Source organism: Pipra filicauda, unplaced genomic scaffold (assembly GCF_003945595.2).
Source record: "Pipra filicauda isolate LSUMZ 115617 unplaced genomic scaffold, ASM394559v2 scaffold98_size3848907_pilon, whole genome shotgun sequence".
Taxonomy (NCBI): domain Eukaryota; kingdom Metazoa; phylum Chordata; class Aves; order Passeriformes; family Pipridae; genus Pipra; species Pipra filicauda.
In genome coordinates, this window is record NW_024105186.1 from 2275126 (window position 1) to 2290259 (window position 15134).

General features: G+C 49.2%; 1 protein-coding gene across 4 annotated transcripts in view; it reads left to right on the top strand.

Moving 5' to 3' along the window:
• DVL3 (dishevelled segment polarity protein 3) overlaps window positions 1-15134 on the top strand; it is a 32370-nt gene that overhangs the window by 495 nt on the left and 16741 nt on the right. The gene's annotated exons all lie outside the window — the stretch shown is intronic.

The window sequence follows — 15134 nt, forward strand, 5'->3', positions numbered from 1 at the left end:
CCCGTACCTCGCCTGGGAGAAGCTGGTGGTGATACCCCCCCGTGCACGTTCTCTGGGGCTGGTGGTCCCTGAGTGCTGCCTCCGGGTACAGCCCCCCATCTTCACTGCCCTCATCATCTCTGGGGAAGTTGCCCCCTGGTAACTCCCCTGTGAGGCACCTGGGGTATCCCCCTTCTCTGGGGCTGCAGAGACACCTTGGAGGAGACCACTGCCCCCCATCTGAGGGTTGCCCCCTCCACGTGCTCAGGATGTTTGGCCAACACCTTGACCGAGAGGGCATCTCCCATCTTGGGAGTGTCTAAGGGTGGTGTCCCCCCCTTGTGTCCTACTCGGGATTGTTATTCCCCACCTAAAGGGCCTGGGCATCTCACACTGTGCCTGCCTGGGGAGGGTGCCCCTTGTTCCCTCCGCCAGAGGGGCGTGGGAGCAGTCCTACCTCCATCAGCCCTCCCCAAGAAGTGGATTTGGGGACAGTTTTGTTCTCCTACCATCCATTTTGGGGAGGGACATCCATTTTGGCAGCTTTGTCCTCTGCATCTCATCTCTGGGAAGAATGGGAAGAATGAGTAGAGGGGATGAGCTTTCTCCTCTTCTGCCTCCGTGGAGAAGGAGAGCTCTCCACGTGCTGCCCACCTCTGAGCCACGGGTGTGTGCAAGACCCACTGTGCCCACATACATGTCCCATCGTCAAGATGAGATGTCCTGGGCTAGATCTCCGAGATGGATCTGGATGGAAGAGGGCTGCAACTTGCCTTGCATCCCATCTCCTTCAGGGCAGCTCTCTTCCAACACTGGTATTTTCATTACTTCTTCTGTGATACCCTTTGGTTCCTCCCATCATGGGTGGCTGTTTGGAGGTGAGGAGATATGTTCTGTCCCTTGTTTGGATGTTTTACTGACTGATCTTCTGGGGAGCCCCTGCTCTCTCCTATCTGTGTAAAGCTGGTGACTGTTCTGGGGAACAATTACCACATGAAGCCAGCTCTCTGTAAGACCCTTTGTCTCCCTTTTGTCCAGAGTCTTCATACATCTGACTCTCCTCTAGCCTTTTTCAGGACTCTGTTTCCATCTTAAAAATGTAGCTTCTCTTGTCTTCCACAATGTGTGACCCTTTACCATTCCTAGCACTTTGGTATTTGAAGGAGTTGCATGATCCTCCTTCCTCTGAATTTTTTTCTCCCCTCTGAAGATTTAGTGTTTGCAGTAGGTCTTGTGTATGGAGCTGGGACTACAAAGTGTTTTCAGTTTTATAGTCTTCCCAGTGTCTTCTCCCTGCACCAAATACCTCCCTAGGCTGTGATTTTGGCTTGTACCCCACATTGAACAGGGCTGGGCCTGTTTGGGTCTTGGATGAGATCGGTGTGGCTGCCTCAGCAGGGGGTGCTCTCCCCTCCTCAGCCAAATTATCCCAGTGCCCAGGTTCCCGTTAGTTTGAGAGGTGCCAACTTTCAGATGAGGCTTGAAATTTGGAGTCACTCCTTTGACCACAGTCTGGGACTCTTTGCCTCCCTAAATTCCTGCTGACCCACTGGAGAGCTTTAGTCCTCAGAAGCTTCCCCATTCTCTCCTGGCAAATAGAAGTCTCCAGCCCTCATTTTCCATAAATTTTCTCAGCAGTATCAGTTGTCTGTGGATCGTTTCCTGTCCCTCAGCTGTTGAGTAGCACTGGGTGCTATGAAACAGCTGCCTCTCCCCATCTTGGAGGAGACCATGTTCATTGGTGGGAGAAGCGAGTTCTCCGTGCATGCTGTTTGTAAACAAATGCTTTGGGATCCTTTGAAATGTTGTTCTTGAAGTGAATTCAAACTTGTCTTGAATGAAACATTGCCATGTGGGTGGGAGAGAGTCTGCGTAACTATAAACAAAGTTTAGTAATAAATAGCAGCGTCTCACATTGGGAAGAAGGGTCTGGTGGCAGCAAAGTTCTGTGCTGTGCTTTTTCATCATCCTCTGTTTCTTTAAGGCTCCACAAGAGGAGGCAGATGGTAAATTAACAAAACTCAATGATAAAACAGCATAGGGAGTTGATGTGGATGATAGCAGGGAAAGGGGAAAATCACTCAGGAAGACACAGCGAGTTTACTTGTTGGAAATGCTTGGGATGAGATTTTTGCTGGGACCAGTTCAGCTAATTTGTTTCGGAAGAGTGAACCTCTCTGGAAGGGAAGGTCAGCTGAGAGGGGTTGGGGGCTGTGTGTGGGCAATCCGTTCCTTGGAGAAGTCCGGTGCGATGAGTTGTGCAGTTGGAGCAGCACATGCAAGGCCTGGTGAAAGCCTCTCATGGTGTCACCATGGATGCTTCATCAGGAAAGCTGTCTCTGCTCCTTTCCAGAGACCTGAAGAATGTGCTGGTGGTTGGCTGGAGCCTGGTGGGAACAACCAGAGCAGTCCAGCTGCAGCCTTGTCTCTGAGAAGCCCTGAAGCCCCAGGCACCACTCAAAATAGAATCATAGAATCATTTTGGTTTGAAAAGATCTTTAAGATCATTGAGTCTAACCAAAAAATTTCATGATCCCCCGTAATTGATGTCTATGAGAAAGCAAGCCATGGGTCTGCAGGGACAGAAGGGCAGGAGGCACCTCAGTTGCTTGACTGTAAATGCATGGGCAATTAGTGAAAACCAGGAGGTTAACAATGGCTGCATTCAGAAGCTGTGTGACAGGGAAGAGTGTTTCACTCTCACATGTATGTTCCTCTCAGCCCCATCCCTCAGGATGCCCTATGCCTGGCTTGTGCTGGCAGATTCTGGCCTGGACTGGTATCTGTCAGCTGGGCAGTGTCCAGAAGTAGAACCCAGGGCAAAGCCCTTTCATGAGAGTTGAGGTGGATGACCTCAGGGCAGCTGATCAATGAGTAGGATGCCTGCAGATCCCATGGCTCTGCTTTTCATCAGTAATTGAACCTTTTGCAGGATCCATGTGGCATAAAACTAAATTCTCCTCTCATCTGTTATTGGGAATGGAGGCATCTCACCTTCCAGGGCCAGCTGGAGCAAGACATGGTCCAGTGTTTACCTCACCTTTGTTTCCCAATCTGAATCTGCTTCTCCTTCTTCCTTCTTTTTCCAGGCTGTGGATCTTCAGCTTGGCATTCCCTTCAGCTCATCCCCAAGGCAATATTACAGCCACAGTCTTGGTGTGTGGGATTTTTCATTCTTTTGTTTATCTTGTTAATATTTGTTTGCTCTGAGAATCAGGCGGTGATGGAGCAACTTCAGTGTTTACATCTCCTTGAAAATGTGAACTGAGGCTCCCTTGGGTGGCTCTGAAGTTATCAGTTAGTGCTGGGCTTCAAATTAAGAAGACCCCAGAGTGGTGTCTCCTCTGAGGGGGAACAAGGAGAAATAAGAAGATTCCATGCACCTGGTCCTAGGGAGAGGAATTGTGAGCAGCAGGAAGGCTGCAGTGTTTCATTGCCTGGTTTATCCAGTGTGCAGTGGGCTACAGCTGCACATAGCAGGGTGCAGATATTTGTACCCTTCTTGGGCTTTGTGTTTTGCTAATCCCAGAACTGAAGGCACGTGGAGGAGATCAGCCAATGGATGGAGCAAGTGTGGCAGTGCAGAGATGTGGTGCACTCTTCTTGGACCTGAGATGCTTTGTGTGAGTGTGTCTCACCATGAAGTGTGGAACTACTCTTGGCCTGCTAGCCTTGTTCTCATTAGAGAAGGAAGGTTTTTTCCTACATCTTCAGTCTTTTTATGAAACGTTTTACAGGTAAGAGGTATGTGCTGGTCATCAGGAGAGCATCTTAGATCAGTGCAGTGCTGTCACCACTTGTGAGATCCATGTTCTCCATCAAACCACCTGCAGGTTTCTCATGGGGTTTAGAACAGACTTTTTAATTTCTGTCTTTTTTTTTCTAATCTGTAAGATGGAATTTCCAACTGTGCCTTGTCTTGTCCGATTGACACTGGGCGCTTCTTGTGTAAACACTTGTCTGGATCTTACCATGATAGAGCCCTCAGTTCCATGGAGGTGCCGCAAGAACAGGACTTAAATTCTTCTGGCACCTCTGCAGTTGGGAAGGGAATAACCATGCTGATGGACTGTGGTAGTTTGTAGTTTGCTGGGACATGGGCTTCAGTCATGTGTAAAGTGTTATCTCCTGCTCAAGTCCATCATGAGAAATATACCTGCCTCTGGGCAGCATGGACCTTCTCACCAGCCAGATAGTGTGCATGTTCGCCCCAGCTGAACTACAGGTTTGGCTCTTCATTTGTCCAGGTGGCTGGTACAACTGTGAGGATATTCTTAAATCAGTTGAAATGTGCTTTCTTTTGACTTATTTTGTTGCTCATTTTCTGTCAGTGGAAAGGTGTTCCCACAGGGACACACTGAAGTTTAAACTAAACTTTTCAAAGCAGTTTCAGTTAAATGAGTGCAGTTTCTGTGTCCAGGTAAATCCTTAGCACCTGGTCTGAAGTTCCATCTCATCTTTCCTTAAATTCTGGAATGCCTGAAAGTGTGAATTTCTGCATGTGGAGAAAGCACTTGGGTGATCATTTTGCTTATCTCCACTAGGCCACCTCCTGTCTTCTAGGCCAGAGAGCAGAAAGGCCATGTTGTCCTGCAAGGGGACCATCCTTCTCTCCCCATCCTACTGGTTCTGCATTGCTGGGAGGACACCAGAGATCCAAGGTACAGTGGTGGGATGGTGCTGCTCCTCCTTCCACTGCTGGTTTCTCTCTTGCAGGTCTTGATTCCAATTTTAACTTCAGAGCTATGGTGAGTGATTCCTTGGCCTCAGCTGTGAAGTGAAAATTGGTGTCCAACTAATCACTAGCCCAGTATCTTATCCAGACCTGCTTAATTATCACCTGCTCTCCAAAGCCTGGTATGAGGCAGTGATTAGGGCAACGCTCTGAAGGCAGAACAAAGCGGGCGCTGCTGGAATTCCCAGTGCAGGGGTCAGATGCCATTGGTATTTGGCGACCTCATCCCCTGCACATGTGCATGGGGAAGCGCTTTGACGCTCACTGAAAGCCCGAGTGATTTATTTTTATTGCAAGGTCTTTTTGAAATTGATGCCAGTGATGACTGTCCTTCTGACTGGAAGTGTTGGGAGCTGAGGAAGGGATCCTAGATTTAATAAGCAGTGTCAGTCCCTAAGCAGTGGTGAGCGCTGGCGTGGTGCCCCTGCCTTTCCTGCCAGCTCTTTGAGTGTGAGTTGGGGGAGTCGTTTTATTTTGATTTTTGGAAACTTTTTTTAAAATTTATTTTTATATTTAAATTGGAAACTTTTGCTGTCTGCAGAAGACCTTTGCTTGTCCCTGGTGGGGACTGCTTCCATGTCAGCATGGATTGCATGCTGGGAGAGATTAACAAGAGGTCTGAGAGTGAAAGGGCCTATAAAACTCCCTTACATGCTTATGTCTTTTGTAGTGGTCTGAGAGACAGCATCAGCCCTGCTGAAAGGTGGCCACTTTTCTCCAGCTTGTGGTCAGTCCCTGTCCTTCTGTGTGGAGGGCAGCATTTTCCATGTGACAGGCCACAGCACTCCATCTGTTGTGCTCCCTGCTCGCTCCAGAGGAAGCATGTTTCCCTGCCTGCTCCTGTGAGGTGTGCTGCCCTGGTTAGCAAGGGTCCACCAGCACTTATTTCAGATATTTTACATGTAGGTGACTGCAGCCTGTCCTCTCCTGGGCTGCTGAGGATTTGGCAGGGAGCTGCTAACCACTGTCTGTGCTTGTGGTGGGGAGTTCCTGTAATGCTGCCCGTGCTGGGGGTGGCCCATGGACACTGAAGCTGATCCTAGCTGGAGCTGCTGCTGGAGGCTGTTCCAAAGTTTTATGGCAGTGGTGGGGGGGGCCACAGCAGCGCCAGGGCTGAGGTGCAGATGGAGAGGGTTAGTTGACAGTATTCCCTGCTCCCCTGGGTTGTATTGTCTGTGCCTGGCAGTGTGTGTCCTGCTGTTCAGACCCAGCTAGTACTGACTCTGTAGGTGTCCGGCTTTCTCAGTTGTGGTTGGAGCTGTGCTCCAAAGGCCACAGTGGATGGCAGTCATAGCCTGGTTTCTTTGCCCAGGGGTGGCATTTGGAAAGCCAAGTTAGCCAAATCGGGCTGCAGACCAATTTCCCTAAGGCTTTGTCTGTACTATGCAAACAATGAAGCTTTACAACAGCTATTTGAACTTGTTTGCAGCCAGAGCTGGTCAGAATTTTTTTTTGACTGAATGTGTTTTCTCCCAAAATATGGTGTTATGTTGAAGCCAGCATTTTCTTGGAGAGGTATTGTTTTCAGTTATGTTTTTGATGAGAATGTTTCTTAATTTTAAGCGTCTCTTGTCATCTTGGGGAAAAAAAAGAAAGAAAGGTCGAAAAACCTTTGCTCAACCATGAGAATGCAGCTGTTTTGATGCAGTTCAGCGTTTTGAAATCATCTGGAGGACTCTGGGCCTCCAAGTTCCAGCACAGAGCAAAAGCCTACCTCGATGTCTCAGAAATTGCTGTGAAGTAAATCAGTGCACCCTGACTGTGGTGCAGGGATGGAGACAGATGGTCCATGAGCCCAAGGCTGATCTGCTTGGAGCTCTGAGCCTTCAGTAAGTCCCTCTTCTTTCTCCAGCATGCTCCTGACCTCCTCCTCCTCTGATTTTCCCACTTGGTCTCCCAGCAGGCAGAGATTTCTGGGTCTGCAGCCTGAACTCTTGAAGGTGGAGGCAGCCACCCACTACCATGCGTTCGGGGATGCTCAGGGAAGAAGGGTGCTGCGAGTATAGGCAAAGAAAATCTGGTTTTCCCCCACAGCTTTTCTGCTGCAGATATGGGTTTGGTTTTGATCCTCTCTCAGGGTGGGCATCAGGCCCTCCACCTAGACTTGACGCTGTGTAGGTAGAGGTGTAGGGAGCATAGTTGAAATTCCTCAAGTCCTTTTTGAGCTCAAAGTACTTAAAGTGGTGGGAAGGCTCTTGCATGTCTGCATGGCAGTTGCTGAACTGTTCTGAGCTGAGGATATCTGCTGTAATGTATTGCTACTCCTCCACCCTTGACTGCATCCAAACAGATAGAACAATGTTGTGGTTTAGGACATTTGATCTGTGTGAAAGCCCATGAAGGGGAGCTGGGCTTGTAGAACACAGCAGAGACTGTGCCTGCAGGAAATTGCCTTCATGTCGCACCAGCTTTGCATCGTGCTGCACATCTGATGATGCAGCAGCCCGGGCTGTGTGTTTTTGGTGTTTCCTATTGATTTCCTCCTCTCTCCATCCCTTGTTTGTTATTCAGAGCCTGCCCTTCTGACCCGTGCTGGATGGATGGTTGTTTTCCAGAAGGGGGATGTGGCACCACGCGGCTGTGTTACTGTTTGCCCCGCTGGTGTTGGCTTGTTAGGCAGCAGCTGGCAAGTTAAATAAAACTTAATCCTGCTGGTGGCTGCCGTTGGAAATTTTTGGACCAAATCCTTTTGTGAAGGCTTTTTGGAAGGCGTTGAAATAAGGTACAAATCTGGGAATTAGTCTAATCTCTGTGACTTTGTCTGCTTTGTCCGTGTGCTTATCTGTATAATGCCATGGTGGCCTTAGGAGAGTGTGTGAGCTCTTGGGCTGTGAATATCACTGTCTCCAAGGGCTGCATTAGCTTGCAGAGCTGAAGCATTAGTATCTCCCTGAGCCCCCGAAGCTCTTGGTTTCACTTGTTTCCATCTGTTATGTTGTTACTGTTGTAGCACTAATATTAAATCTATCCAGGAATGGGTTGGAACTCTCTGGAGGTTTTGGCAGGCAGAGATGGCTGGTGCTGACCTTCCTGTGCCATGTAATCCTGTATCGGGGTGGAGGGTTGGGACTGCTGTTGTTGTTGTATCAGTTGTTTATTAAAGGCGACATGCCAGAGGCGTTGTTTTTCCAGGCACAGCTAGCCACGGAAGGCAGCAGAAGCAGCATTTGGGTACCCTGCTCCACTAAATCCTTTGTGTTGGTTATCCCTTCACTGGGGCATCTGTCTGTGTGTCTTGTTGGCTAAAATTCGCTATTGTATGAGAGCTGGAGGAAGAGACAGTGACTGAATTGCTGCCGTGGGAGTCTGTCCTTCTGGTCCTGGCTGAAGACGGGAGCTGAAGTGGGAAAGGCTTCCTCTCATGACTTGGAGCAGAGATCTGTTTCTGGGAGAGCTAGCACTGGCTGCTGTGTGGGAAGGTCTTTCTTCTGCTGGTTTTTGACCTATCCCTAGGGTTTGGAGAGGAATTTATTTGCTACGTGGCCCCCCTGATCGCTGGCAGCTGTCTCTGTGATAGGCTGGGAATCGAGGGTCTAGGTAACAGAGTTTATGGAATTTTTCTTGTTTTCTGATGGCTGGCAGCTCTTACCATATACAGGCTGGTTCTGGGGACACCGAAGGTCTGCCAGAGGAGTCTGTGTTTTGGGAACTCTGGCTCTGCATGGATTATCACAGTGGGGAAGCTGGTGCTAGCACTTCAGCCTGCCCACTCCTGGGCTTCAGCTCTTTCCCTCGACATGGCTCTGGCCTCTTCATGGTCCTTTTGTGTCTCATCATCTGTGAGCAAATAGGTTGTCTGTCCCCTGTACGTTGCACTGTGCTGTGCTGCCATTGTTGACAGCCAGAGCAGTATCAGCAGTGTGTGACAACCCTGGCTTGGTGGCCTGACACCATCAGCAGGGCAGGGAGAAGGCGGCTGCAGTGCTGATGGCTGTTGCCTGGTTGGCCTCAAGGCACAGCAGCTTCTTAAACTGAAGCTTTTTCCAGAAGCCGTGATGGATATGCAAACTCCATACTTGTGTTTGCATATGGCTAACCAGCTGTCCCAGTTCATTCAGCCCTGCCTGGCTCAACCAGTATGTTAGTGCCATTCACACAGAGACTTGCCTGTGGGCCTAGCTGGGGCTGTGCTATACTGGAAGTCCATATAGGGCCTTAATGCATGAAGTCTTGCCATTACATTGTGTTAATTTGAATTTTTCTAGCTGGCTTTTATGGCTGTGAGAAGGGTGGATTTTCATGGATCTGGCTGCAGAGCTGAGTCCATTATGGGGGACTTCCCTTAGACCCAGAGCTGGTAAATGCACCTTTAGGTACTGAAGGGGCTCATGTGAGATGGATTTTTCTTTCAGAGTAAAAGTTTTTGGTTTAGCTGTGGCCAAATGGTTGGTTTGGGAAACGTCTTAGGATTATTCCTTGTCTAGGCATCCTGGAAGTGACAGGGGATTTTGAGGATGTCAATATCTGCTTCAGTTTAGGGTAAGCTGTGGGTTTCCTTGGGGCAATTCTGGCTTAATGCAGAGGTGTGTAACATTTCTACAGGGTATGCAGGTTGAGTCTGATGCATTGGAGCTGGATCAGACTCGTGCAGCATGTGCCTGTGCTGCTGAATCCCCTGTGCAGAAACCCAGGAGGCCACTGCAGCAGCCTTCTCAAATGTGCTGATGTTGCCAGTGTGAGACACCACTTTAAAAATCTGTGTTTAAGTGGTGCCTTCATGATGTTACTTTTGGTACAGTTGGTATCTGTGCTCTGGTAGGAAGCTATATGACACTCATGCTTTCCCATGTAGAGAGGTGTGTAGATTTGAGGTGGGGACTGTGTCTGGCCATGTTGTCTGTAGGGACCAGGTGAGCTCCTGGGTGGTCAACACATGGTGCTGGCACTAAGTGTTTATGGTGACTTTACATATGACTAAAGGAGAGATGCTTCACGAGAATTTCATGTCAGTATCACAGATAACTAGGAAGCTAAAAATTGGGGTGATCTTGTAACTTGGCTTACCAGCAGATCCACAAACGTGGGAGATGTCCCTATTGCAGTAATAATGTGTGATGAGCCTTTCTGGGCTGCCCATGGGAACAGTTAATGTGTACAATGATCAGTTCAACACGGTTACCAAGCTCGTGGGGTATTTACAGACTGCAGACAGGTTGTGCTGCCTTCCACTGTAGTCCTCTATCCTTGAAGGACCTGGGAATTGGCTGCTGTGGCTTTGAGACCTTCCACAAGAAGAACATTTCATGTTGTGTGTGATGGTAACTTCTGAAGGTCACTGACTGTTACTGTGCAGTTGTCAGAGACAGCAGGTGGAAGGTTTTGAATGGTATGTGACAGGGTCAGGCCCAGAAGTTCACAATGTCAAAGAAAAGCAGCAGCTTTGAGTTGGACCTGGTGCTGCAGTGATCCAAAGCACTATCCTCTTCTAAGTTGTGGGGAAACTTACCCTCTTGTTGAAAAGGATGCTGATTCCTGGTGTAGAGGTGAATTCTGCCTGATAGCATCTGGTCTGAAGTCTGTACGTGGCACCTCACACAGACTTTAAATTTACAGTAATTGATTGGGTCCTACTTTATGGCTCCCATCTGCTTTCTGGACCTCCAGTGGAGTAAGTTACATGCCAGCACATGCTTGGTTTGGTTAGGACTGGAGCATCCCTCTTGTCTCTTCCAGCAGTTAAGCAGTATTTGCTTGTTTGCTGGGTTGCTGGCTGGAGGGCAAGCCTGGCTGGCCTGGTAAAGGCTGCTTGGTAGGACATTACTCATTGTATTCGAGAGTTTGGCCCTGTGTCTTGAACAGAGTTCAAGTGACTGGTGTTAGTGAAATCAATGAAGTATATAAAATGTGCTCTATTTGCTGTCTCTGTACAGGGAATTTTTGTACCATCCCCTGCATGACACCATCAAAATCAGGTGAGGAAGAAAAAGAACATGTGTCCCTGTCCTAGCGATGGTTAGAAATGGTTCCTCTGAGTGTTCAGACCCCTCATATTCTCTGCTGCCTCCTGCATTTTAGAACCAGAGGGATGCAGTACTGCTGTTTGCCCATTTCCCAGAGTGCTGCAATGACTTGGGATCAGGAACAGAGTTCTTTCTTTGCCATCATGCAGCTGTTGTGACTCTGAAAGGCTCTTCTTTGCGTGAGTCCTTCTCATTGTCTTTGGCAAATGTTTTGTGGTAAAACTTAGTTGTGAGATTTATTAACTCCCTGTTGGTTTTATAGGGGTTCTCTGTATGTCTTACAGATCCAGTTAGCAGAGATGTTGCTGATGGCAGCTGAACTGGATGCGCAGAGTAGGTGCAGTCATCTACAGCTTGTCATGCTTCAAGGCCCCTTCCCACTGGCTAGGAGGTTAAGCTGGTTTCCTTGGGAGACTCTTGCAAAACTGTTTGTGCAAGGAGAGAGTAATGTGAGCTGGTCAGTGTCTTGAGGGCAGGACACACGTGGAGGCTGCTTTGTCATCTCCTCGTGGAGATCTGTTATTAAATACAAATTAATTGTTAACATGGTGGGGGGGAAATGAACCTTGCTTCTCGTTCCTACAGTCATCTGCCTTGGTTTGTGCAGTCCCAGGCCTACTCTGGAGGTGTCTGGCTGGCAGAAAGGTGCTCCCGGAGCAGAGGGCTGGTGCTGGGCAGGGCTGCGGTGCTGGCAGCCCAGGACAAGGGGGTGCTGGCGAGCAGCCTGCTCTGTGGCAGCTCCCTGCTTCCCCAGGTGTGGAAGTCCAAGCTTTCAGACTTTGTTTCCCACCATCCCCCTCTTCCCGTTTTCCCCTCTTCTCCTCTCCTTGCTCTCCCGCTGAGTTGATGCTTTTCCAGGAATGAGCTGTACTGCTGGCCCAGCACATTCCACAGCAGCAGCGCTTTCTTGGCAGGAGCCTCACTTGCTGTTAAGAAAAAGCAGGACTGACTTGGTGTCCCTCAGCTAAGGGCCAGAAAAGGAAGGCCTGGTCCTGCATTCCTCATGGTGCATGCAGAGCCTTCACGGACACCATGGCACTCTCCCTAGACTGTTGTGTATGTGCAAACTTCACACTGTCCCCACAGCAGCCCTTGGAGCCCTTTACAGCCCCTCACTGTCATCTTAACCGGCATGAAGTCCCTGAACGTTGCAAGGGAAGCTGTTGCTTTTCTAGCCAGCCTAGAAAGGGGTGTGTGACTTCTCACTTGTTGAGAGTTGCAAAACGTTCCCTTTGGAGCCTGAACACCTCATCCACAAGCTCCTTGATATGTTAGTGTTGTGTCTTTTGTGTTGTGTTACCAGCAGTAGCCAGATAAACCCTTTGCCCACCTCTACACTTTTTCCACCTCTCTCCCTTTCTCTCTGTCAACAGGAGCTGCCATGTTGCAGCTCTGCCTTGTGGGCTCTTCCTGCTGTCTGTGTCCAGATGGAGCTAAGTGTCATAGCAGACCAAGCCTCCTTCCTCCAGTAGTGTGAACCACAGCAACCACATCAGGATTTTACCCTGTCTCTGGCTGGGGCCTCTTTGGGCCTGTTGCCTCTCTCACCTTGAATAAAAGCCCAGCTTTTGATCACTGTTATTATATCTGTGGAATTGTCTCCATTCCATTAAGGTCATTTCTGCAGATGTTTAACCTCAAATCTTTCTTTCTCACAGTGAGTCCCTGCACTTGTCTTGTATCCTTGTGTTGGGCTATGCAAGCTCTTAGAGTTATCGAGGAGCTGAAATTGAGCTACCAGGGTGAAGAGCCTGGCCAGGCTTCTGCTGGAAGTTCCCGTTTGTCCTGATTTCCAATTCAAAGAGACTGAAAGTGTCACTGAACCTTGGGGGGGGGGGGCTCGAGAATGCTGCCTTTGATGATGTCTGTAAATGTCCTTTTGGAGGTTGGAAGCATTGCTTGGGCAGGGCAGGATTAATTAGCGTGGAGGTGCCTCCTGCAGTCCTGTGCAGCTTCCTCCTCCCGGTGGAGGACAGGCCTGTTGGGCTTGTTTGCAGAGCAAGGCTGCAGCCAGATGGTCACTCCGAGATCAAGGCAGGAGGGGCCGCCAGGGCTCTGGGCTCACTGGGAAATCAGTCTGTAGCTTTGCTTTGATAAGTGCTGCTCCTTGGCAGGCCTCTGAGGCTGAGTGGCTCCTTCCTAAATGCCATTCCTAAATGCCAGTCTTTGGACTAGGTGAACAGGAGGTCTGTCCTCTGTCATCTCCCACCCAGTGACACTGGTAAGACTGAGCACGGGTCCAGCTGGAGCCAAGCATCGCCTGGACTGGGGGGCTCTGGTTGTCCTGGTCAGTGTCCAGTGGAGTGATTGCAAATGTGTTGATGAGGGGTTTTCAGGGAAAACAGTTGGCATCTTGGATGTCTGTTCAGTCTTGGATGTCTGTTCAGTCTTGGATGTCTGTTCAGCCTCTGCCTGGCTGACTATGGAGAGAAAGCACAGCAAGCTGTGGGGCAGCAGAGGTGAGCATGGTTGAGGGCATGGCAGGCCCATGGCAGGGGGATTGGAACTAGATGATCTTTAAGGTCCCTTCCTACCCAAACCATTCTCTAAAAATAAAAGAGGCTGGTCTTGTGCTGATGAGCATGATGTGCCCACTCTTGAGGAGAGTAGTTAGTAGCTTGAAATGGGATGACCTATTCCCCAAGGAGTACTCGTGATGCTCCCTTGATTTGTTAGGAGAGCAGGGGTGGTCTTTCCTGCTTGAATGCAGAGCTATGTTACTGTTGTGGTAGCAGGACAGCAGCTAAGAGCTGGTTTGTGCTTCTTGATTCTTAAGCACACCAGGTAAACACTGTGCTGCAAGGGAGCTCATCTTCACGGGGGGTGCAGGGACAGACAGGAGGACAGCAGCTCCTCTGGGGAGGAGGCTCTGACAGAGCTAAACCATCTAAAAATCCGTGTTTACCTGGGCTACAGCATAGAGGAGCAGTGGGGAATACCCTGTCTGGGGGCTTGGGAGGCAAATTAAATGGGAGAGTGACAGTCTGTTTATGCTCAGAGAGCCCTTTTCACCCCAATGCACTGTGCAATTTGTACTCCTCCTCCTCACGCAGAAGGTGTAAATACAGTGAGGAGGAATTCAAGAATGCCCTGGCTTATGGAGACAGACAGCTCAAATACTCTAATCCTGTTTGGTGCATGCTGTTTGCCTGCAAAGCCCAAGGTCTCACCAATACACGTGTTGTATGCTTAGATTGGGCCTGTAGCCCCTGGGGGAATTGTATCCCCATGGGAAGCACACATATCACGTCTGGGCTTGGTCTAACAGGCGAGTATTTCCCATCTGAAATCCCAGCTCTCTCTGAGAATTGCCCTGTCCAGTTTTCTCTTCTGGTGAAATGGCTGCAGAGCTCATCCCTGTGGCCCCAGCATTTGATCTTGCGGGAGAGGTGAGAATTTTGCTCTAGAGACAGGAGATGCTCACATTTGAGTGGTAACACAAAAAGGTGCTTCCTTTTGCTATGCAGCATTGTTAATCTATACAATCATTTGGAAGCAAAACATCCCTGCCCTAAGGGGTGTGTGCTACAGGTCTTGAAAATGAGATCACATTTCTGATGGGTAAATCCCTGAAGCTTGTGCTATTGGGTAGAAATGTCTCCTGAGTGTTTTTTGTTTGGTTGGGTTTTTTTTTCTTCTTTTGCAGGTTGTAGGAGATGGGGGCTATTAAGATCAGAGGAGTGACCAACCTAATCTGTGCACTTTTGGGAGGTATTTGTAGAAGAATAAGTTTATAATTGAATTTCTGGACTTTGCATTGTTGGAAAAAATGGTGCTGTTTTGTAAAGGTCTTTCCTCTTAATAATTGAACTGAACAAAGGAGATCATCTTACTCTTTCATCTGCTCTACTAGCTTTGGATCTTTTTTGTGTTACATTGTCACTGCTCAATTGTCTTCTCAATCTTTGCATGTTCCCTAGGAACAGACTGCTTTTCATCTTGACCATCAAGCTGTCCAACATAAGCTTGAGGGGTCCCCTTCCCTCACCTCCCTTCTTTGTATTGACACCACCACCACCGCCGCCCCCCCCACCTCGTTTGCCAGACACAGTGTTTTTATTTGGTACCACGTCTGTGATTGCTTCTCTCCGAGTATCCTCCTTGCTGCAAGCCCTTGGATAGGCAATCTGGGGGACAGGACTGCCAAAGACAAGCAGCAATCACTGCTGAGCTCCAGCCTGCATTCAAATCTGGGGTTCAAATCCTGCAGGAGCCTCTTAGATTTCTTCTTTTGCTGGGCTCGTGTTACTCCATCCGAGTTCTTTGCAGGGACCTTGCTGTGGCTGGTGGGTCCCGCTCAGGAGAGACCAGAGCTGGCTGAAGCTAGAAACTCCCTTGTATCCACATCCTCAGCCGGGCTGGAGGCCACCGAGGGGAAACGGGGAGGCTGGGAGCACAGCAGCTGCGCTGGTAATGTCTGCGCAGCCGGGGTCTGACACAGCGCAGCCGTCTCCGCGGCT